This window comes from Amblyomma mixtum, chromosome 3 (assembly GCF_055824585.1).
Source record: "Amblyomma mixtum isolate Tamu chromosome 3, ASM5582458v1, whole genome shotgun sequence".
NCBI lineage: Eukaryota > Metazoa > Arthropoda > Arachnida > Ixodida > Ixodidae > Amblyomma > Amblyomma mixtum.
The window spans coordinates 418,738,179-418,761,744 of NC_143014.1; the positions used below are offsets into that span (position 1 = coordinate 418,738,179).

Here is a 23,566-nt window from a genome sequence, read left to right on the forward strand (position 1 = left end):
ATGGTGCGTCGCTGGATGGTAGGGTCCACGCTTCACAGCAGGGTCTCCCAGATTTCTCTACTTACTACATTTGGTCCCACCGCTGGTATTGTTGGCACGTCTTAATTATGTGGTCAAGGGTCCTTTTCGCCTCACTGTGTTTGCGCTGATCATTGTCCCTATGCTCTGTTTGCACGTGAAACGCCCAGACCGGGATCATGGAGGTACTAGTTTGGAGCCGCCTCCATGCGACAGCTTCTTTATTTTTTAAGCCAGAATCTGGCAGGGGTACCAATCTACATGCCAATTGATAAGGGTTGATGATTTCCCCGCAATTTTGCAGACACTCGTCGTATGCCCAGTGTGCGGGGGATCGACGGCTACCCAGAAGTAGAGAGGTTGGGCTAGCTTGTGAGCCCCCTCGTTACCATGTGTGGCAGCGGGCGCGGGTGTCCAAATTAGCTCAATTTTTCTGTTCAGCGTTCTTTGGGTTAGCCTATCGTTTTCTAAAATTTTGGTCGACAGTTTTGCTGTCGCTAATTATGAACTTGGCTTGCGTTCCTACGCAAGCGAGCGTTACCCTAACTTCCTCCGCAGTTTATATGTTGCGGCCTGTGATGGCTGCCACGGAAAGCGGTGGCCCTCGGCCATCGACTACCGAGGCTACTGCCGCACCCTTTTACCCTTTTATTGGTCCTCTCAAAAAAGGTAAAAAACATAAAAGAAAGAGAGAGGATGCCTGGACCAGCAATGCTTTACCAGGCTTAACGCCAATTCAAAATAAATTAAAAAGAAATAATTGTTCCAAAGAAGAAAAAAAAATTAAGCGAAAAACAGAGCATAAAAAAAACTCAAAAGAAAAGAAAACAAAAGTATCGTCCCAATAAAAGTTAGACGCAGGCAGAGAGCCAAAGCACAGCGTGCAGTACGCGGAATAAATAATAGTAATAAAAAAAGAGAAAACCCAAGGCACTGCAAAGTCATTGTCACCGTAACAGTCGAAGAAAGCACTGAGCGCCGGCCACAAAATAAAAATCAGAAAAATAAAAACATAATCAAGACAAAAGAAAAAACCAAAGTCACAGTCACGCAGTCAAGGACACAGTCACAGTAACGCAGTCAAGACAGAGTCAGTCACACAGTCAAGGACGTAGTGACAGTCACAGTCACGCCTCGTCAAAGCCACCTACGCTCAATAAAGGAGCACGGGGTGCTCCGCTGTGCAAAGCTTGGGGAAGAGAGATTAGAGGAAAGAGAGAAATCAGCGTGAATAATTTGGAATTGTACTATTTATGCAATGAACCATTTGAAGGAGAAGAGCACAAGTAGCAGGGTTTCGGAGAACGGAGGGGTAAACACATGGTGTGATGTCCGATGAGCAAAGAAATTTTAAACGAGAAACTAAAGAAGCAGTAACGGAACAGTCCCGGAAGTAATGACGGATATTTTCACATAACAATCCACAGGAACAAGTTGAAGACGGAGACAGGCGAAATCTTTTAAAATAGAACGGAAATCTACCATGTCCAGTAAATAAAGTTATTAGAGGATTCGTGGGTAGACGAATAGGGGGAATATTATGTGTATCAGGGATCCAGTTGAATAGTTCAGTGCCACCATTATTCTCGTGCCAAAAAATGCTCCATAAAAGAAGTGAAGAATGATGCAAACGGGACCGCACGCAACGACGTGAAAGGGTAGAAATATGTAAACTTCCAAACTGGCCGGCACTACCAGCAGCTTGGTCGGCTAACTCGTTTCCAAAAATTCCTGAATGACCCCGGATATGAAATAAACGAAATGGGGCAGCACCCGTTCTGCCACTCGCCGCATCGACATTGGCGACTCCCTTCGCTTCCATATTTTCGAATCTTTTGCTATTGATCTTCGGCTCTTTTAGCCTTTTTTTCTACGTTTAAATATGGATGCATGTTAATAAGGAAGGAAGAATTGCCATTGCGTTCCTGCTTTCCCTGCTAATTTCGACTTTGGTTTGCATCCCTCTGTCTGCTTGAGTTCCACTTTTATAAGGGTCATCCTACCCGTCTCGGTCGTACTTAGTCTAACTAGGAGACGTGCACTGCTTCCATCAATTCTGCCCACGTGCTGTGCACCCCGAGTTCGAGCAGCCGCTCGGTCGAGGTGCCCATGTGCATCCTGAGCGCCTTCTTAATGCGTCTCCGGATTAGGGAGTCTAGTTAATCTTTCTCTCCGGCCTCGTACAAAGCTACGCGATGCAAACTCTCGGGCTCTTGAGGAGAATCGCGTCAAAAGAAAGAGGCCTCAAGGAGAGAAACTTACTATAACTGATCCAGGCGTGCGTAATAAATAGTATCGGTTACGCGACACCCTGCCTAGCCGATGGTAGCACTGCTTGCGTCATGCTTGCACATGGGCGCGCCTTGTTGATTGCTCTGTCCTACTCCAACCGACGAGCCTCGCCGACCGCTTCTGCGGTTTCGAGAAATTATCGACTATTGCAAAAACAGGCATGGCCAGTTCCCTCCACCGGCAAAGGGGCTGCGAGTGCTCCAGTTCGACGGTGCAAGCTGCCCTCGCACGCCGGGCTCGTGATGCGGCGGCATCCCGTACTATAGGGCTGCGGACCAAGAAGATTCCGGCTCATCCTCTATATTCGATTAATAAAGGTTTGTTCTCTCGCTCCTACACCACGCGTCTGTCAGAGAATTGCTTCCTACCCATTTCTGTGTAGCTCTCGTTTCATCCGCGCCGCGGTGCTTTTTCCAACGTTTATCGGCTCGACCGGCACCTTTGCTCGCTGTTCGCAGAGGTGGGCTGAGGCATTCTCTCTGCTTACAGGGTCTGTTCTGAAAGTAGTAGGACTGGTTTTTTCCTGGGCCAACGGGTGGACGAGAGGCGGTCTGCGCGTGCAGGATCGTTGAAGGGGGAAGTTGAGTTTCCCCTTCAGGTGGTGACGAGAGGAAACACTTGATGGTGATGAATTGATGGTTCGGAGTCGCAAACAGTCACGTTACTCGATGGCGGGACAAGAAGGTTAACTATTAATTTACACAAAATAAACGAGAAGAAACAAGCAAGGAGAAAACTATTTACAACATCACTGACACGTTATTACACAAAATCAGCCCCACTTCACCGGGAGCGTTCCGTTTTAATTCTCTGTCTCCGCCCTTGGCGGGGACAGCAACCAATCAAATACTGGGGAAAGGATGCGAGCCAATCAAATGTCTAGGAAAGGAGAAGTTTCGAGCACGCACAAAAAAAGCATTAAACTCGCCGCGTTCCAAACCTCCGCCTTCCTCTTCGTTTTCCCTCCCGCACACGTGCATACGAAACGCATGTATGCCACGGGAACAATCACCGCCGAAGATTCCTTATTATAAGAAAAAGGAAAGGCTGTCACTGAGGGGGTCCAGCGTCCAGTAGCAACAAACAAGACTGCAGGCGTTCAAACCTGCACTGCAGAACACTTCGTGCTAAAAAGTGGCAAACCGGAGAGAGAACAAGCGTTTGGCGACGGCGCCGCCAGCAACAGCAGCAGCCACCGACGCGCGTAGCGCCGTGCGCCCGCGGTGTCCGTCGTGCGTCCGCGGTTCCATGCACTGTGCTGGAGGCTGGATGGCACCGCAGAAAGTTCAGCGAACTTAACACCTCCCACGCAAGAATGTCACACGGAAACTAGATGTCAGTGGGGCATTAAAGTTCACTCACGGTGTCCGACAACAAAATACACACATACACGCACATGTACACCAGCTGTCCAATCAGTCCACCAACACGCACACATGCGCGCACACAGCGGTTATCTCTACTCGCACACACACAAGGTTAGGACACCAGTCCGCACATTGCAGAATTTGCCAAGTCCGTTCTCCTACATGCTATCTGCCAGGCTAGCCCGTAACCCTCAATGCCCACTGTGACTGCCGCAGAGAGCTAAATGGTCAGAGCACTACCGCACAACCGATATACATACTGATACCAAAGATCTACCTTTATATCCATTGTTTGTGGTTTCTCAAAGAGCAAACATGGAAACAAACAAACAAACTAACAAAAATTAACCTTCCAATCCTACTCTTCCTTGCATTCCAACCTAGAGAGTGCATCAGCACACCAGTTCAGTGAGCCCTTGATATGCACTACTTCTAGGTCATACTTCTGCAATGCAAGCGACCAGCGCATCAACCGCGCACTAGTGGGCGCTGAACGGGTCAGGTACGTGAGCGGGTTGTGGTCTGTTGCGACCTTCGCTTTAACCCCAAATAACCAGGTATCCAGTTTCCCCAGTGCCCACACGACCGCAAAAGCTTCCCTTTCAATTGCAGACCATTTGGTTTGAGCAGGCGTTAATTTCTTACTCAAGAATGCAATTGGCTTCTGTTCCCCTTCAACTGACTGCGACAGACATGCTCCTATCGCAACCTCAGAGGCATCCGTTTTCAGAAGGAACTCCTGGATGTGATCAGGTGCGACCAGCTCCTGCAACAATGCCAGTACCATTTTCACCTCACAAAACGCCTCTTCTGCCTTGTCATTCCACGGAAGGGTATTCGGGACTCGTCTGTTAGTCAGGTCCGTCAATGGGCGCACTACCTTTGAATACTCCGGTACATACTAACGGTAATAGTTAAACAGACCCAATACACTACGCAGCTCCTTCTTAGTTTTTGGAGCGCTCAATTTAGTGAGGGCGCTTACTCTTTCTGGGTCGTGAGCATGCTTGCATGACCCTACCACATGGCCAAGGTACTTTACCTTCCCGTGTGCGAACTTGCATTTGCCAGCATTTGCCGTTAAGCCTGCCCTTCTCAGATTCTCTAGTACCACCCGTAGGTGTTTGAGGTGCTCCTCCCAGGTTGCCGAGAAAATGGCTATATCGTCAATGTATGCCATTGCATACGAAGAGTGTTCTTTTAGGATTTCATTCATAATCCGTTCAAAAGTTGCTGCCGAATTTCGCAACCCGTACGGCATTACCTTCCAAGCATACAAGCCCTTAGGTGTGGCAAACGCAGTAAGGCGCTGCGACTGTTCGTGTAAAGCGATCTGCCAATATCCGCACGTCATATCCAGTACCGATATGTATCTTGCACTTGCCACCTCATAGAGCATCTCGGTCATATTGGCCATAGGGAAGCTGTCTGATTCTGTAATGGCATTCAATTTCCGGAAATCAATGCACATCCTTACCGACCCATCCCTTTTGGCTACGCACACCACTGAATGCGCGTACGCACTGTCAACAGGATAGACGAAATCCCTCTCCAGCAGTTGCGCTACCTGACGCTCTATTTCCTTTCTGAATGCAAAAGGTACCTTATAAAGGTGCGATTTTTCTTGTTTGGCGTTGGGAACTAGCGTTATTTTCTGGCAGCCAACTTTACATCTACCTGGGCCCTCGGAAAATACTTCAGATGCACCAGTTATGACATTAAACAGCTCATGTCTCTGTTGCTGCGTCAACGATCCGTCCAGGATCTCAAACCCTAGAGGTCGGTTCTTCAATTTGCAATGTGGGGTCTTATACACCTCACCAAACTCGTCATCCGAGTCAAAAACAACCCCTACATTCTGAGTTCGTGCTACGTAAGGCCGCAGCCTGTTCGCAAGCACCCATCTGCTTCCTTCGTCAGTGTCAATAACATAGCTGTTATCTCGCTTCCTCTCCTTTATAACAGCTGGTCCGCGCCACTTCGGCTGCAATTTACCGACTTGACCGCTTTCAAGTATGAGGACCTGATCCCCCTCTCTGAACTCTTTTGATCTAGCCCTGAGGTTGTATTTGGCTGCATATGACTTCTGTATGGCTTCTGCCCTTTCGTCAACCCTTTTCGCGGCGTCACTCATCTGTTCCCTTAGCTCAGACAGGTATTGGGCAGCCGGTTTGTTCAGTCCCGTCGGCGGTGTCCACTCACGAGTCCACGTTTTGTGGAGGATACTGAGCGGTCCAAGTGGGGTGCGTCCAAACATTAGTTCAAATGGTGACCTGCCCGTCACATCATGAGGTACTTCTCTATAGGCCCAAAGCATGCATGGAACGTGACGGTCCCATTCTCGCTGATGATCGTGTACAACATGTCGAAGCATAGCCTTAAATGTTCCGTTCCATCTCTCCACGATCCCGTTAATCTGAGGGTGTTCTGGAGTAGAAAACCGCATCTGAACTCCCAGCCTTTGCATGAATTCCTGAGTTAATTTTGGCACAAAGTTGGTTCCCTGGTCACAACAAATCAGTTCAGGAGTCGCAAACCTAGTGAAAACCTCTATCAACGCTTGACACGTAGCTTTGGCTGTCAGGTTTTTGAGCGGTGTAACTTCTGCCCATCTCGTAGACAAATCAACAATGCTTAGCGCACAGCGGTGTCCCCTTGCCGACCCAGGTTCAAGCGGTCCTATGCAATCCAGGAACACTACCTGAAAAGGTGTCTCTGGTCTAGTTAGCGGCGTTATTGGCACCTGGTCTCTAACTGTTGCATGTGAAAACATTTGGCACGTGCGACAGCTGCGGCAGTGGTTCTTCACATCCGTTACCATTGTTGGCCAAAAGAATGCACTTCTAATCCTCTGCTTGGTTTTCTTTTCCGAGAAATGCCCACCGCTTGGTCGGTCATGTGCCAGTTCCAGCACTTCATGCCTTCGAGATTCTGGGAGCACTAGCTGTTTGTGCATCTTTCCATCAATCATTTCTTCATGGAAAAGTAACTCTTCGTGTACAACCATCCCGGGGCTACCCTCTCGTGCCTGTCTCCACGCTTCTCGTAATGATACATCGTCTCGCTGCTCCACCTTAAAATCTTGAGCCCTGGATGTAGTTCCTGACATTGCTCGTTCCTGCCCTATAGCAAAAGCTGAGGCAACTATCGGCTCCGCATTATCTTCCTCCTCGAACTCGAGTGTAGCCTCTGTTTTGTCCTCATCCACCCCGTGTGTAGAGCTCAGCTCTTGTTCGAAAACAGCTCTCTCTTCTGCATCTGGCACCTGCTGCTTTTCGATTCTTTGTAGCAGTGAATAAGTTTCTGGTGTCAGCAACGCACCTACACCTTCGGCTAGCTCTGCGGTTACAGAGCATAGTACTGGCACCTGCTGATTGACTGTTTCTCCTTCCGGTACTAAGGACATAGGTACATAGATTAGGTCTGCATCCACTGTCTGTCCAAACGCACCTCTCAGTTTTATTCTACCGGAGCAGTCATATCGACACGATGCGGGTACTGTCGCTGCCCTCAATACTGTAATCTCTGCCCCTGAGTCCACACAAGCTTCTGTCGGACTATCTCCGATTTGCAGCTTTACCCAAGTCAGGGAGTCTGATTCAACCGCTCGATCGGGTTCTCCTTTGCTTTCCAAATCGGAGGCGAGTTTATCGGGGACAAGCAATTCCGCTCGGGCTACTAGCTTGCTCGTGTCCCTTTTGGAATCTGTTGCGTCCTGCCTTTGCTGTGCACTTGGGCAGTGAATAGAGATATGCCCATATTTCTTGCAGCGAAAGCATTTCACACCTGTATGCCTATTTTTCCCACTAGTGTTAGGGCTTGGAGTTGGCGGCTGCTTTTCCCGTTTCTTCCCACCTCGCTGCGGTGGTTTAGAACCTTCGAAACGCTCCCGCATTTTGCCTACCCGCCGGATTTCCTCGAACGCTTCCGCTAATCCGGCCATTTCATCAGCCGTCAGCCAGCTCTGGTTCTCATTTTGCATGACATAGGTCCTGACTTCGTCTGGCAGCACTTGTTTGAAACGATCTGTTATCATCAAATCTCTCAAATCCTCCAAATTTTCGACCTCTCGGCTATTAACATAGTACGTGAACATTGTCTCGAGTCTGGTCGCTACCTGATGCCATGAGTCACCTTGTTCTTTGCGTACCACCATAAAAAACCTCTTGTATTCATTCGGATCGAGTCATTCGGAGCTCTTTTAAAACTCTCTCCTTAAGCTTCTTACATGGCATGACCCTCCCATCTGATTCGCTGGCTACAAACGCCCTCATTTTCTCAGTCAGAAATGGCAACAGAATAGCCCCACGAATTTCTTCTGGAATTTTAAGGGCCTCCATCATTGTGTCAACACTCTTGAACCATGCGGGCACCATTGGATCTTTTTCTGGCATAGGCGCCAGCACTGCTTTCAATTCTTTTGCATAATCGCCCAGCTTTGCGACTGACCTCTGTCCATGTTGCGCATCCGCTACTGACTGAAGTTGCATTTAAGTCAGTTTTATTTTTTCCAGCTGAATTTGGAGCTTTAACTTTTCAATTTCACACAATTGAACCTTATGGTCCTTTTCTACAAGCAACGCTTGTGTCATATTTCCTAGTGCCTGTTCTGTCGCTGGCACTTGCTCTGCTGACGCAGGTTGCCTGTTAGGCTCTAGACCATTCCCTGCGGCGTCCATCACTGTATCAGTCATTGCATCTACCTATAGCTTACAATCACTATACAGACATGGCAACTTCGGAGAAAGCAGAAAGGTGCCCTACCTCTCCCGATGCTCCGTCGATCGCACTGCTGTCGCACTCAGCTTGATGACAGCGGACTCCCGGGAAGGTAGACGCACACGGGTGCGTCCCACAGCAGCTTACGATATTGGAACACGCTTCGCGTGGTCGCCTGGTTCTTGCTCTGAACCTTTCGACGTGGACGCCTGGTTCCTTTCAGCAGCTTGCTGTCTCGAACCCTCGAAGACTTGTCTTCGCCCAGCTCCTTCAGCTCCTCGCTGACTTGAGCTTCCGGCGTCCTCTCGAACTCGACCTGCGTTCGGGCCGTTTAGCCACCGGGACGCTCTCAAGGAAGGCGTCCTGGCCTGCGTCTCTCGTCTGTTTCTCGACGCAGCTTCGCGTTTCCTCCTTTAGGACGAGCTACCACTCTGCAGCTTGTCCACCGACTTGGGGTGGTATTCTGCCGGTGTCGCCTTTTGCGACATGTCGCATATGGGCGGGGCCTAAAAAAGTGCTTACAGATGCTCGAAGAAACGGAAAAAGGCGCCGGCACTTTCGTCTGCGGTGCATTCATTCACTCCGAGAAGCGACAATTTACCACTGCTGATTCACTAGCAGCAGTAGTTTTGTATCTTTTATAGCAAGAATATTTGCCATCACATGACGTCTAATGTTCAAAAAACATTTGCAAATTTAAAGGGAAGCTGAAGAGATTTTCGAATTCATTAAGATGCTCACGTATGGATGTGGGAACCTTAAAAATCATGCGGGTGAAATTTTTTTGCAGATTAATCACTTAGGAGCGACGTAATCGCCGTTTAAAATTGCGCGGTAGCTCCGCCCCCCGCTGTCCGCCGAGCGCTGCTGATGACCCTGACGATGCGAGCCGAAACCGGAAACCGTGGGGTGGTGACGTAAACATTGGTGTTCCGTCGCCACGCAGCCTCCGCGACCGTGCTTGTTTCTGCGTGCGTGCCATCGTAAGCTGCTTCGATCTGCCGTGTGTTCCTGTATTTGTGCTTTTTTATGTTTGTGGTGACGTAAAGAAACGTGGGCAGCATCGAGTGAAGCGGTGGACCATCATGCCGGTGTCTGCGCAGCCTTCGGCTGCACTAACACCGGCGGCCGCGACGATGTGGTCTTTCATAATTTCCCGCAAAATAAGAAGCTTTCCGCGAGGTGGGTCGCTGCTGTGAAGCGAAGGGATTTCAAACCCTCAAAGACTACAGTGCTATGCTCTGACCACTTTCGTGATGAAGATTATAACCATAGCCTGTCGATAATGCGTTCATTGGGCCTGTCAACAAAGTCAGCTGGACTGAAACCCGGCGCAATACCGTCTGTCTTCGCGCACAGGAGCTCGTCACCGCCGCCGAGGCCAGCTTTCGCGAAAAGGAGGAAGCTCGAGGTAAGAATTTGTGTATTAACTTGATGAGAATTTGACTGCGCGAACCGGTGTTCTGTGTAGTGTATGGCGCGTAATTTCGTGGATGCAAGACTTCCGCTAGTAGTGAGATGAACGGCGCTGGAATGAGAATGTCAGGACGGCAGCAAACTGCAGCTTACAAAATAAGTGCTTAGCTGTTATGCTTGCAGGCATGTATCATGCATCTCGTACAGCATTACTCATATCAGAACTCGGCCCTAAATTTTTTGGCTGAGTAAAAATCGTTAAACTGCTATTAATACTGCAAGAGGTGGAGCGACGCGAAGTGCGCCTCACAACCAGAGACTGCGCGCCGCGCGTGAGCAGAGAACTTCGTTCGGTAAGCGAGCACGTGAAAAGACGTTATATGCAGACTCTTTACTCAATTATGTTGGAGCTCAGATATTCTAGGATTCATGCGTAGCCCTCAGTGGCGAGAACATAGGGAGTAGTACGCGGCACATTTTTATTCGTGGTCGGAGCGCCGAGAAAACTGTTTGCACATGTTTCTGGTATACGGGCGCGCGGCGTTTCGTTTTGAATTTGGTTTCGCCTGGGGCCTGGCTGATAGCAGCCTCGTCAGCGCCCAATGTGCGCAGTCATGGCGCTTGCAGTCCGGCCCCAAAGCGCACACTTTTTTTTGAGCGATCTACGTCGGACGCGGCCGCTGATTCTGTATTAGCGCTTGAAGTTGCCTGTCAGGATTTTTAAAGTGATCTTTTTTGCTTGGCTATAGTATTTGCAGGAGGTGCTCCAAATCTGCAAATACAACATAATATGAAATACAACATAATATGAAAATAAAAATTTAATTAAGATATGCATTTTAGTGAGCTAATGGAAGCCTTCTGCCTATTACTAGTGTCTGCCGTATCCCCCAATATAGCCCCAGGTATAAAATTAATACAAGGTTAGTTACCCATTTTTTAAAATAAATTTTGGACCTCCTAAAGGAACACCTGGTATATAATAAAAGATCTCACTTCGCACGGAGCTCGCCAATCAACAAAATGGTTTATGAAATAAACCAGCAGATTTTACTTATACTGAAGCACACTTTTGTTCTGTTTGGAACAATAACATCATGTGGCTTATGCCTTTCAGTTTCTTGCTGAACTGCTGCAAGACCAAGACTGCGCACCAGACGAGAGTGCAAATGAAGAGTGCATGGAAAATGACATCACACCTGGAGGCTGCACACCACCAGGCAGTCAAGAATCCACACCAAACGGCAATACAAATCAGGACTGTGCAACAAGTCGAATGCCACTGGCAGATGTTGCTGAGGACCCTGCCATCGAACTTTTCTAAAAGTGATGACAAGGCTGACAAGTGTGTTCAAGTTCTAATGCAGCCAATACCAGTAAAGTGTTCTGCCAGGAATACGTTTATAATAACACATGTAGTCGTAAAAAATTGCCGAGTGCAGCATGGCTTCATACATTAATAATAATATTATATAATTGTGCGCCACGTGTGCTACAGCCAGCCTTGCGATTCGGCCTGCTTGGTTGCAGCACGAGGCCATCGAGAACAGCGCGATCAAGGCGGCCGCAAACGGATGCAGATATTCCTACAAGGGCTTGCAGTATCAAGCAACTCGCCTAAACAAGGATTTCAATTTACTGCCAGATCCCATCTTGGCACGCAGAACGGAAGGCGCACGTTTGTCACCTCGACGAGTTCTGCCGCAAAGCGCCGCGAACTTCTGTCTTTCGTGTGTGTTATGAACCGAGCCGGCACGCAGCGACCATGAAGCGATGCCAGCATAAAATTTGCGTTCAAAAAGAGCCTGATAACTTCTTGCGCTTGTTAATGGTCTGTGTGGATTACAAGCGGATTTGCGGCAGCACCGACAAGCGGCAAGACAAGAATGCCGACGATCGCATCCCGCTTACATTGCATTAGGAAAATTTCGTGGAGCAGTGCTATACTACATTTGCTCGCTTCAAAATTAATTTATTGTATCTCTGAATGAAGTTTTGCTAGAAAAGTATGCTTACCAATGGACATTTCCAACACGTGGAGATGCTGACGCTTCGCTTTCGTTCAAGCCAAAAGCACCGCTTGCGCCAGCATCGTTGCTTCCTTGGAGCGGTTCGCTCTTTGCGATTGGTTCGTACATGTAGGGGATGACGCCAAGATCCTCCTGGTAATCTTCGATGTGTTCCATCGTGATATAAGCATCAAACCAACAACCGGAACACCGCGCGCCGCGCTTCATGTACTACATCGGCGGTGACCGAGCCGGGCTCACCGAGCCAACGCCAGTGTTTACGTCACGAGGCTCCCAGCCAATCACAGGCGGCAACGAGGCGCGCGAGCTGGCTCGAGGCTGCTGCGGCACTTTTCGCCAAAATAAAATAGGTTTGCGCTTTCTTTTGCCTAATTTCGATGAGAAATTCGAATTCCGAGGGTGGAAAACTGTAAAGTGTATATCTTCACTCAATTTTTTGGGGAAACCTTTCAGCATCCCTTTAATATAAACTCGCTTTACTTCATTTAAGTCTATAAAACACCGCGAAAAAGCTCCAAATCTATTTTTATTTCGTTCTGGACGGTTGTGCTAGGTTTCGGCTGCGTTTCGGGCAGTTGCAGACGGTAGCAGTGTAGCTGGAGGTCCCATTAGGCTTGCGCGCTCCAGAATCCAGAGCGTATCTAAAAAACTAGGCTGAATTGCAGCTTAAACTTTATCGTCGAAGCAAGGTAAGTCATAGCGAAAAGTAACAACACCAGTAGTTGCCGGTAAACATGCCGACCGGAATCACAAGGACTGCTGAATTGGCTGAAGCGGGCGGCTCTCGCTTGAAAGGACGTCGCCATGTTTTCACGCTAAGGGCGCAAAAGCCGCAACTGCTGATTGCGTTCGTATGCTAACGGTAGCCCGTCGCCCGCCCGAATCGCTTCAGCGCATTCCGTTGTTCGACTAAGCGTAGTAAATTGGGGCAACGTCACGATGACGTAGCAGGAAGGCGGGTCCGTGTCGTCACGCCGCGTCACCACGGCTCGAGCCAATCAGCGAAGAGCGAATGCGACATGTCGCAAAAGGCGACACCGGGAGAATACCACCCCTGATCTTCTCACCTTCCGTCCAAGGCCTCGAGTAGAAAGACGTTGCGATCCTGTGTCGACTGCGCCAGTTGAGTTTCCCCTTCAGGTGGTGACGAGAGGAAACACTTGATGGTGATGAATTGACGGTTCGGAGTCGCAAACAGTCACGTTAGTCGATGGCGGGACAAGAAGGTTAACTATTTATTTACACAAAATAAACGAGAAGAAACAAGCAAGGAGAAAACTATTTACAACATGACTGACACGTTATTACACAAAATCAGCCCCATTTCAGCGGGAGCTTTCCGTTTTAAACCTTCTGTCTCCGCCCTTGGCGGGGACAGCAACCAATCAAATACTGGGGAAAGGATGAGAGCCAATCAAATGCCTAGGAAAGGAGAAGTTTCGAGCACGCACACAAAAAGCACTAAACTCGCCGCGTTCCAAACCTCCGCCTTCCTCTTCGTTTTCCCTCCCGCACACGTGCATACGAAACGCACGTATGCCACGGGAACAATCACCGGCGAAGATTCCTTATTATAAGAAAAAGGAAAGGCTGTCACTGAGGGGGTCCAGAGTCCAGTAGCAACAAACAAGACTGCAGGCGTTCAAACCTTCACTGCAGAACACTTCGTGCTAAAAAGTGGCAAACCGGAGAGAGAACAAGCGTTTGGCGACGGCGCCGCCAGCAACAGCAGCAGCCACCGACGCGCGTCGCGCCGTGCGTCCGCGGTGTCCGTCGTGCGTCCGCGGTTCCATGCACTGTGCTGGAGGCTGGATGGCACCGCAGAAAGTTCAGCCAACTGAACAGGGGATATTGGGAATGCTGGGGAAAATCGGCAGTCGGCTCTCGGCCGTTGAAGAGAGCTGGGCCCGTATTACGGAACTGTTCAATCAAAAACTTGTCAAAAACGCGTCAAAAACTCGTCAAAATGCCCCGCCGTAGCCGCGCTCCTATTGGTCGGCCGTGTCCGGCGGCCATGTTGCTCTCTTGCGTCATGGGTGGCTGGCGTTTACGTCACGGACATGACAGAAGTGCTGACGTTGCACGCCTAATTATGCAGGCGCATTTTGATGATTTTTTTTGACGGCTTCGAGGCGGTCAATATTGGACCGTTCGAGTTTTTGACAGAAAATGGCGGCGGCGTATGTGGCTATAAGACTGAGGCAGCTGCGGCGACGCGAGCAACGGCGAAGGAGGGCGTACGAAGACGCGTTTGACTTGCTGGACGGGCTGTTCCGACGCCTTTTTCGACTGGAAAGCAGACTGCGGCGTGGCTGTGCGACGAACTCGCCGATGAATTGGGAGGTGTGCGCGCGAGTGCGCTGTCGGTGCAGCAGCGGGTTTTGTGTGCACAGCGGTTATTTGCGACCGGCGGCTTTCATGCAAGCTTCGGCAGCCGACGACACCTCTGTGCCACAGCTACATACAAATAAAACATGCTTATGCTGGCAAAGAACTTTATTTTCTCCTGAAAATCGCACTTCTTGGTCGTCTTCTGCTGTTTACCGGTCGAGGAAAAAGGAACAGACGACCCCACATCACATACAACGCTTCACGCTTTGACACTTTTGTCATCGATCGTAAAAACCGAACAACACAGACCTTAACAAGCTGGCTTCGTAGATTTTTCCGCACTTAGATCAACCGCACAGTACCTTGATTTTCGACGCCGCGTAAGAAAACAGTATCAAGGCGTGGAACAGCTGTTTCCGTGCAAAGCGGCTTGTTGACGTTTTACCGCCATCTGCGCACCCCCGCGGCAGCAAAAGTTACCCACCAGGAAATTTAATAGCCTAAGTTCTTGCACTTCTTGTTTTTCTTCAAATTTTTTAGCTTTAAACATCATTTTTTGGGCAAAATAAAATAATAATTATTTTTATCGCTGTGCATTTCTTTAGTCTTTTAGCAAAAATTTAGCAGACGGTCCCTCGTCGTGCAGGCAAATGCTTCGGGGCGCCGCTCTGCTGTAACTGGCTGATTCCTCGTTGCGTCAATTTTGCGTCAGGCGTCGACGTCACATCGTTTCGTCATTTTGACGTCACTGTCAATAAGTTTTGACAGATTTTTGACAAAGTTCCGTAATACGGGCCCTGGTCACTTGTACTGTGAACCCTTGTCGAAACGTCTCGTCACGCAAAATCATGGAGCGTTTACTGGATCAGCGATACGCGATAAAATTTTGTGTAAATCTTGGTAAAGTGGGCAAAGACATTCACGACATGATTAAGGGGGCCTACGGTGACGCTGCCATGGCTAGATCAGGTGTTTTTTGTGGGGAACAAGCGGTTCCGAGAAGGTCAGGAAAGATTGGAAGACGTCGACCGTTCCGGACGCCCTTCAACCAGCAAGACCAACGAAAATGTGTAGCCAGTGAAACATTTACTGAGCTGTGATCGCAGTATGAGTATCAGAATGATTGCTGATGACATGAGCATTCCTCAAACCCAAGTTTTTGAGATCGTGACCGAAAACTTAGCCATGTGGAAAGTGTTCGCGAAGTTGGTGCGGGAGTGTTGTCAGAGGAGCAAAAGGCCAACCGGAAAGCGATCTGCCAGGATCTCCTTCATCATGTGAATGAGGACCCCGATTTTTTGCCCAGCACAAGGCGGCAACGCTACCTCAGGGCCCCTACAGCCCAGACTTTGCCCCGCCAGACGTTTTTCTATTCCAGAGAATAAAATCGACGCTCAAGGGGAAACATCACGGATCGGTAGAGGTGTTTCAAAAGGTCACGACGAGGAAGCTAAACAGCATTCCGGTCGAGGCGTTCCCGGAGGCGTACGAAAACTGGAAAACTCATTGGCAGCAGGGTGTAGGGGCGGAAGGGTGCTAATTTGAAAAATTCTAATCATTTGTACTATTATCTTGAATAAATTTTACAAAATAAAATGAGTCCTACTACTTTCATAACAGACCCTGTATGACTTGAGGATGGCGGCTGGTGTAATTGAGACGCTTCTTCAGGCGTTTGCGCCGCTTATTGCTGTTCTGTGCCAGACGAATAGAGCGTAGTAAGTTGGTAGGTTCGTTCGTTTCGTGGCACAATTGTTAACGAAATTTGTTTTGCGCGAGTAAATGGTGTGGTCCTCGACGCTGACAAGGTGTCTTCGTAGCCGCAGTAAAATGGCACCGGTTAATTATGTGCAGTAGTGCTGCGGCTTTCAGTTTTGTGCGATGTCTGGGATGTTTCAAGCTCGTTTATATGGAGCTGCGGAACTTCGCTGCACACTCTGTACAAAAGAAGGGGACGTTTACGTGCATTTATTCAGATATATTTACAAATATTTATACTAATAGTATATGCGATAGTTTGCATGTATCGGCAGCCATATACTTTGCAGCTTTATACGTACACCCGGCTATATACATTGCGGCTTTATACATCTCCCTTACCAGCGTTCCCTGTGAATTAATGGAGCACGCAATTTACTCACACATCATCACCTTCTTGGAGACTGTCAACTTTTTTCACCCTTCTCAAGACGGATTCCTAAAAAACCTCTCAACTGGCTCTCAACCAACATATCCCTATACGCTCTCTTGCTTAGACTTTAAAAAAGCTTTCAACAAAGTTTCTCATCAACGCCTCTTACTTAAACTTTCACGCCTAAAGACGAATCCGTTAGTATACGATTGCCTCCGAAATTTTTTGACTAACCGCCACCAGTTCGTATAGGTTAACAATCACGCTTTACCTCAGGCGCGCCACAAGGCACGGTTTTAAGGTCTCTATTATTCTTACTTTACATTAACGACCTCCCAAGTAATCTATCTTCCACCGTTCGCTTGTTCACCGACGACCGGAGCATCACCAACAACAGAGACACGTACCACCTGCAATGCGACATAAAACTTCTGGAAGAGTGGTGCGCAAACTGGTAATGTCTTTAAAGATTAATAAAACAAGTTTATTATTATTTCATCGTCGCCGATCGTATCCTACTCCTAACTACACCCTTCGCGGTTCTATGATATCCCACGCTTCTTCATGTATATATTTAGGAGTCTGCCTAATGCAAGATTATCTTAGACCTCCCACATAATGAACATGACCAACGAAGCTGTGTCCTTGGTTATCTAAAACGTGCATTTGGCACCTGCTTCCGTAAAACTGAGCGCCTATTTCACTCTTGTTCATCCTAAACTTGAATATTCATGCTCGGTCTGGGACCCCCAACAAAATAACATAGCCAGAACCCTCGAGTCCATCGAGAGCCTCGCGATAAGATTCATATTTTGCGATTATTCATAACATACGAGCGCAACAGCCTTGAATACAAAAGCTAACCTTCCCAGCCTTGAATACCGTCAGCGAATAACCAGACTCTGCCTTTTGCACAGGTTTTATCATTCCCCTTGAAGTCACTCTGTTATCACCCCTGCACACCGCCTTTCACTTCGTATCAGTCATCCGAAAGCTGTTCATACAGCTTGAGCATTCACTTCTGCGCATCTGAAATCATTTTTCTCCCAGGCTGCAAGAGACTGGAACAACCTGCCCACTGAAGCTTTTATGCATCCTGGCGTGGAATCCTTCAAATCATTCATCACCGATGTAATTAAATGATGGTTTAGTCCAACCCTCATGCAATGCCTCTAGTGGGCTTTTGAGGTATTAATTAATAAATGAATAAAATTCTTTTTATTTGTAGCCAATTAAATTTATAGAATTTCTGTCTATATGCTGTTTATACAAGTATTTGCAATCATAAGAGGCTTGTATTGTAGCGCAACCACTTTTGTATGCACGAGGAGGGCGAAACATCTCGTGGGCGAGCGGAACTCAACAGAAATTCAAACAAAACACGCCCGGGTGGAGACGCCAGTTCGTACGCCCTCATATGTTTGGCCGCCGACTCCTGCGGCGCCGAGCGACACTCGCCGGTAGCAGAGACACTAGAGAGTTTTAGTATAGCGTTAGCGTGATAGCGGACCTAAGGGAAATTACGTTAGCGTGCCGCAAGCAACTTATCCCCTCAGAGAGTTTTAGTATAGCGCTTTGGAAACGCTAAACGCCATCTGCTTGACATGGATGCCAACGGTCCTTCTAAAATGGTTGACATTGCCGCTAACTTGCCAAAGTATAATATTTCCAAGTTTTTTAAACGAATTATTAGTTCAGCGTTCATTTTCGTCTGCAAAATGACCCCGAAATTGAAATAAAATGAAATAAAAACGTAAAATAGTGGCGCCATCTAGTAAAGGCAATGTTAACTACAAGCCGTTGGAGCAATAAAATTTGCCATCACATGAAGTCTAATGTTCAAAAACTTGAGAAAAATTTTATATAAACTCTCTTTACATAACTCAAGTCCATAAAACACCGCGAAAAACCTCCAAATCTATTTTTGTCTCGTTCCAGACGTTTTTGCTAGGTTTCTGCTGCGTTTCGGGCCATTGCAGACGGTAGCAGTGCAGCTGGAGGTTCCATTAGGCTTGCGCGCTCCAGAATCGAGAGCGTATCTTAAAAACAGGGCTGAATTGCAGCTTAAACTTTATCGTCGAAGCAAGGTAAGTCATAGCGAAAAGCAAAAACACCAGTAGTGGCCGGTAAACATGCCGACCGGAATCGCAAGAGCTGCTGAATCGGCTGAAGCGGGCGGCTGTCGCTTGAAAGGACGCCGCCATGTTTCCACGCTGAAAGCGCAAAAGCCGCAACTGCCGCAACGCTAAATTCTGAAAATTGCGTGCGTACGCTAACGCTATTTCCCTGTTAGCGTTCTGCGCATGCGCACTTTGGACCCGCTATTCCCCTATGCACGCAATTACGCAAAGCCCGCAATACTAAAACTCTCTACTGTGACGCGGCGCCGAAGACACGCTGCCATGTGGTACGGCCTTTACGGCGTTGTGACTCCACCCCCCCCCCCTCCCTTTCTGTGTTCCCGCCACAGCCGTCTTAAATTAAGCCTTTCCCAGAGGCAGTGCGGGGTTCTGCTTCAGTGGTGCTTCTCCGAGTACGCGCCTCTATGCGACCACCTGAAAAGAACGGTGTTGGGTGGCAGCACCCAACACAGCAGCAATGACCCTGCGACCATGTATGTACCACTGCCAGGGAGACGACGGGCGGAGATATTAGACACCTTTAAAATATCATGCACCATGCTATCGTTACTGTTACCGGACTACCGGGTGCCCGCCCACCACCACACAGCCCGCGTTGATTGGTCCCGATGCTTCACGCGCGCGCGCGCAGCAGCCGGGTACGTGGCTCCATCTGGCGGCGTCAAGGCAATTTGCGCATGCGCAATGACTGCGCGCGGGCTCTCGGTACTCTTGTATCGGTAACGGTAACACGGTACACGGTATGCTAAAGTTGTGTATTGAGTCGAGAGGTGGTGGTGGTGAAAACTTTATTTGAAACTGGGGAGTTTGGGACACCTAGGTCCTTAGACATATTCATCGAGCAGCGATATTCTGAGACTCTTCTCAGCTTTTACTTTGTTTGTCTCTTTTGTAAATAATGCTGTAAATATGTGAATACAGTATTTCCCTTGCTTCCCCTACTCCAACTTTCCAACCCACGTTCCTTCCTTCATTGCCACAGCGGTGGTGTTCCTGCACCCCATGCCTGGTGAAACACGCTACTAGCTCGGCAAAATTTATCAACGGTGACTGCTCCTGAGCACGTGCTGAAGCGGGCTTGATTTCGCTTTAATCTGCCTCGTTTTCTTCATACGCTTTTTTGTTTAGCATCGTTTGATTAGCGCCTGATAGTTGTGAGGAGTAGAGATTTGAAGCCCTGAAAAAAGAAACAGTGCAATTTTGGAGCAAAAGTTTTTTGTTTTCTTTCCAGCCGAGGAAAAATTGAAAAAAAAACGAAAATTTTTCATGCAAATTTATGGTTCACTGATTGCTTGCTTTCAGTCTAGGATTTTTTTTTGTTTGAAAACCTCTACAGCGTGCAGCGTTGGAAGCACCCACATTTCGGGCGCCCAACGTGGCGTGCGAACTCATGACCCTAAGATTAAGAGTCTGAAAACGATTCCCTAGCAGATGCCATCGTCGATGCCAGGTAGTGCTTTTCAAACGATCCTGCTGCGAGTACGTGAGTTCAAGGCGAGGTGACATAGATGCTCCAGGCTGGACTTGAAAATACACCTTTAATACTTGGACTCAGAGCTGAAGTAGAAGAAAATGGCTGAAAATTCCGCCGTGCGACACATAAGGCCCACACGTACGCGTCTTTAGCCAAATACAAGCCGAGCTTACTGGGGACAGAGATTGGGTAGGAAGGCTGTATACTAACACTAAGAGAAATGGACGCGGATTATCATTTAATGACCTGTAGCACGTGGCACCATCTGTCTAGGCCTTTGCACCAACCAGCCGCTAACTCATCTGGCTCGCCGACTGCTGCAGATACCACCATCATCCGACTGTTGAGAACGAAACTGGTCACGTTTCGTAAACGTGCATACAAGGCTTCGCAACACGCTTTCATGAGTACGCGTTCGAAAGCTTTTCAGTTGGACCTTGCTGTGGACACAACTTCAATTCAGGCTGCTGCGCGTAGTGGAGCAAACAGCGACAATTACTCCGAGTAGGATATGGCCTGACTTATGGTAGGTCAGATTTCATGCTTCGTTTCCGGGTGTTCGTTTCACGAACATGACATTTATATCTGCACACTTGCCTGAACTTTGGAGCATTATTATTCTCAGTTTTTGCCATGTGTTGCAATTTTTTTTATGAGAGATGCAGAGCGCCACCTCAGGAAGAAAAAGAGAACGTTTCTAAAATTCTCTTCTTCTGCTTTCCGTCGTCAGGCGTCACTCAGATATAACTCTCCCCCAAAGCAGTATGGCCCGTGCAAAGGCTAGCCAACTAGGGTCAGTAAGAAAGGAGGATAGGGGAGGACCTTGGACGGTCGGATCGGCCATATTCGGCAGGTATTGTAAAAATACTGGAGGCGCTGGGCGAGCACTGCGGCGTTAAGCGATTGCTATTAGAGTGGGGGATAAGACGTGGTGTCGCTTTAGACTTCACATGCAGTCAAACGCAGCGATGCAGCACTGCTGGCCAAGTAATCCCCGTCGCCTGTCAGTCCACACCTGCGTCACACTAGGAAGGAGCTTCATGCCGAGTGCTGCGCTCTTGAACGTGTAATTATACGAATTTGGCAGAAATTCTTGACTCGCATATCTCAGAACACAGGAGCTTTACTAAAATTGTACAAAATGTAATAGGAATCACATGCCACAATCTCGAAGTCTTCATTATAAACATGAATGTTAGCTGCACAGAATAAAAAGTTGATTATCGCATATGTTAATTACCCATATTAAGATGACATCCTCCCAGATTGCTTCCCCCTGACCGCATATCCCATGTACAAAATATACTTTTTTGTAGTGTTCTATCTATTTCTTTCAAAATCTGACTTTGAACACAATGTATAACTTCATTTCGCACTAAGCTTTGTCCGACCAGTGCCTACGTAGTTTCCCTATTATTTCACGGTTTACGCATGAAGAACAAAAGCATCATCACATATTCCTTGCGTACTGAAAGTAAATTGTCTCTGCCACGTGCTGCCTCTATAGCTGCTTAGCAGAGATGGCGCCTACAGCGACAGGAGTTGCGCGTACTTACAGTACAATTTGGAAAAGCTTAGAGAACGACCTTCGTGCTGTGACCTCCCGGCGCACGCGCCTAGTCTCGTTGCTTCTGCTGGCTCATGCCATGATAAGGCGTTGATGTACAGCCCGGCCTGCGGTAGCGCGATACTCGGTTGAATGCGACTGTCGCAATGTCTCGCATAAGCCGTATTTTCTGTCGTACATGTCGCACACATTCTTAAACTCATCGCCTACAAATAGTCGGCACTGGCAGCTTTGTTGAAAAGCCGCCCCCTCCGTGTTACATTCATTGCGACACGGACGCGCCTTCGGAATCGCTTCGGGGCGCGTCCTGCACAGCTTGCCATTCTTGGTGGTGCTCTTGTTTGGACTGCGTCCCTCTTCAACACAATACGGTTCACTGTTGCCGTCGCATGCTGCAGAGTTAGAGTGTTTAGGCGATGGCGTTAAACATGGTAACTGCAAGCTGTTTAAGCTTCCCATTAATGTTCCGTTCGAGCAACCAACCGCGAGAGCTGAGCCTCGCGATTCATCTGGGTGCGCGCAATCTACGGCACACGCGGAACCTCGGCGCGTTTGTCTATTACAGCCGTTGACTTTCTTCATCAGGACGCACTTGGGTGGAATTGTTCATTCTATTTTATTCACACCACGCTGTGGACTTCATTCTCGGTTCTGAACATGAACACTAAAACATACAGCAACGCAATGCACTTAGTGGCTAGAACCTCTCTTCTCCAATGCCGCGGAATTTGCTCCGGTCTACTTACGCCTCCCGTTGTTTCCGCTGCTAGTCTCACAGGGCTGTTATTTTTTAGTTCGCCTTCTCCCACTCCTGCGGTGCTGTTATGATCATGACAGCAGTGCGGTTCAGGTGGTCGCTGCGTGATCTGCACACGCAGGCCACTGCTTTCCTTCCCTCTCCCCCTCCCGACACTCCTTCGCAACTGCGCGGAATGCTCCACATTCGTACGACGAACGCATCTTCTATGCTAAAGAGGCTACCCTAATCAGCTAATTACCGCCGGTCAAATTCAGTTCGCGTCCTACATTGCTGATTGCTGTAGCCCCATGAATGAAACTGCACGCAGGCTATACAGTGTCAACATTTGGTCTTACCTGTGCTTTCAGGATTGCCGTGAAAGTGGGAGACACTTTCGAAGACCTGCGGCTGTTCGAAACTGTTGACCTGCATGAGCCAATGGGATGGGTGCACATTCCCATGCAAGACTCGGCTGGCCGCCCTGTACGCGTCTTCCTTATACAGATTGCAGTCTTGGCCAACCACAAGTATGGCTACGACACCCACCTGCGGCAGATCAAGTTGTACTCTCCTGTTCAACGAACCAGCGTCAGCGTCTTGCCTGGCGTCTACTTCACGAGTGTGGAATGCCAAGCCTTCAGCTGCATCCGCTGAGAGATCAGCGTTTAAGCATTACCTACCCCACGCCCGATAAGCCTTGATGACATTTTGTACTGATTTAAGCTAATTAAAGCGATTTGTTTCTGCATCCGTTACATCCGGTCCAACAGAGGACCAGAGTGAAACCATTCATTTGCAATGTTGGTTCGATTACCTGTGCTGCTTGGGGTGCCGTGTTTTGATACCTTTTCTTCACAATTCGGCTATTCTTGTCTGTACTCTTGCTCAAGGTCAAGCATAATTGACTGTACGGAAGAAACTGAAGCAGCCGTTAAGTCGTTGCTAATCGCGAAAAGGGAACACTGAATTCCTATACGTCAGCAGTGCCTGTACAAAAAACGGCGTGAGTTCGGGCCCCACGTCGGGCCCGAACCCACGACCCTGAGGTTAAGAGTCTCAGAACGATTCGCGAGCCATCGTCGGTGCCAGGTAGTGCTTTTCAAGCGTTCCTGCTGCGAGTGCGTGGGGTCAAGGTCAGGTGACATAGATGCGCCAGGCTGGACTTAACGACACACCTTTAATACTTCAACTCAGGGCTGAAATAGAACAAAATGGCTGAAAATTCTGCAGTGCGACACACAAGGCGCAAAACAGCATAGGCTGCTGCACACGCTCGCGGTTTTAGCCAAATACAAGCCTAGTTTGCTGGCCACGGAGATTCGGTAGCAAGGCTGCGCACTA

The 23,566-nt window shown here is 48.5% G+C and overlaps 1 pseudogene across 1 annotated transcript in view; it reads left to right on the forward strand.

Annotated features, from left to right (window-relative positions):
- LOC149357818 (anaphase-promoting complex subunit 10-like) overlaps positions 1 to 22,939 on the forward strand; it is a 33,276-nt pseudogene extending 10,337 nt beyond the window's left edge. The window contains exon 4 of the transcript XR_016289927.1: positions 22,594 to 22,939. The product of XR_016289927.1 is annotated as an anaphase-promoting complex subunit 10-like (transcript). The remainder of the gene's footprint in view (positions 1 to 22,593) is intronic.
- Positions 22,940 to 23,566: the final 627 nt, after the last annotated feature.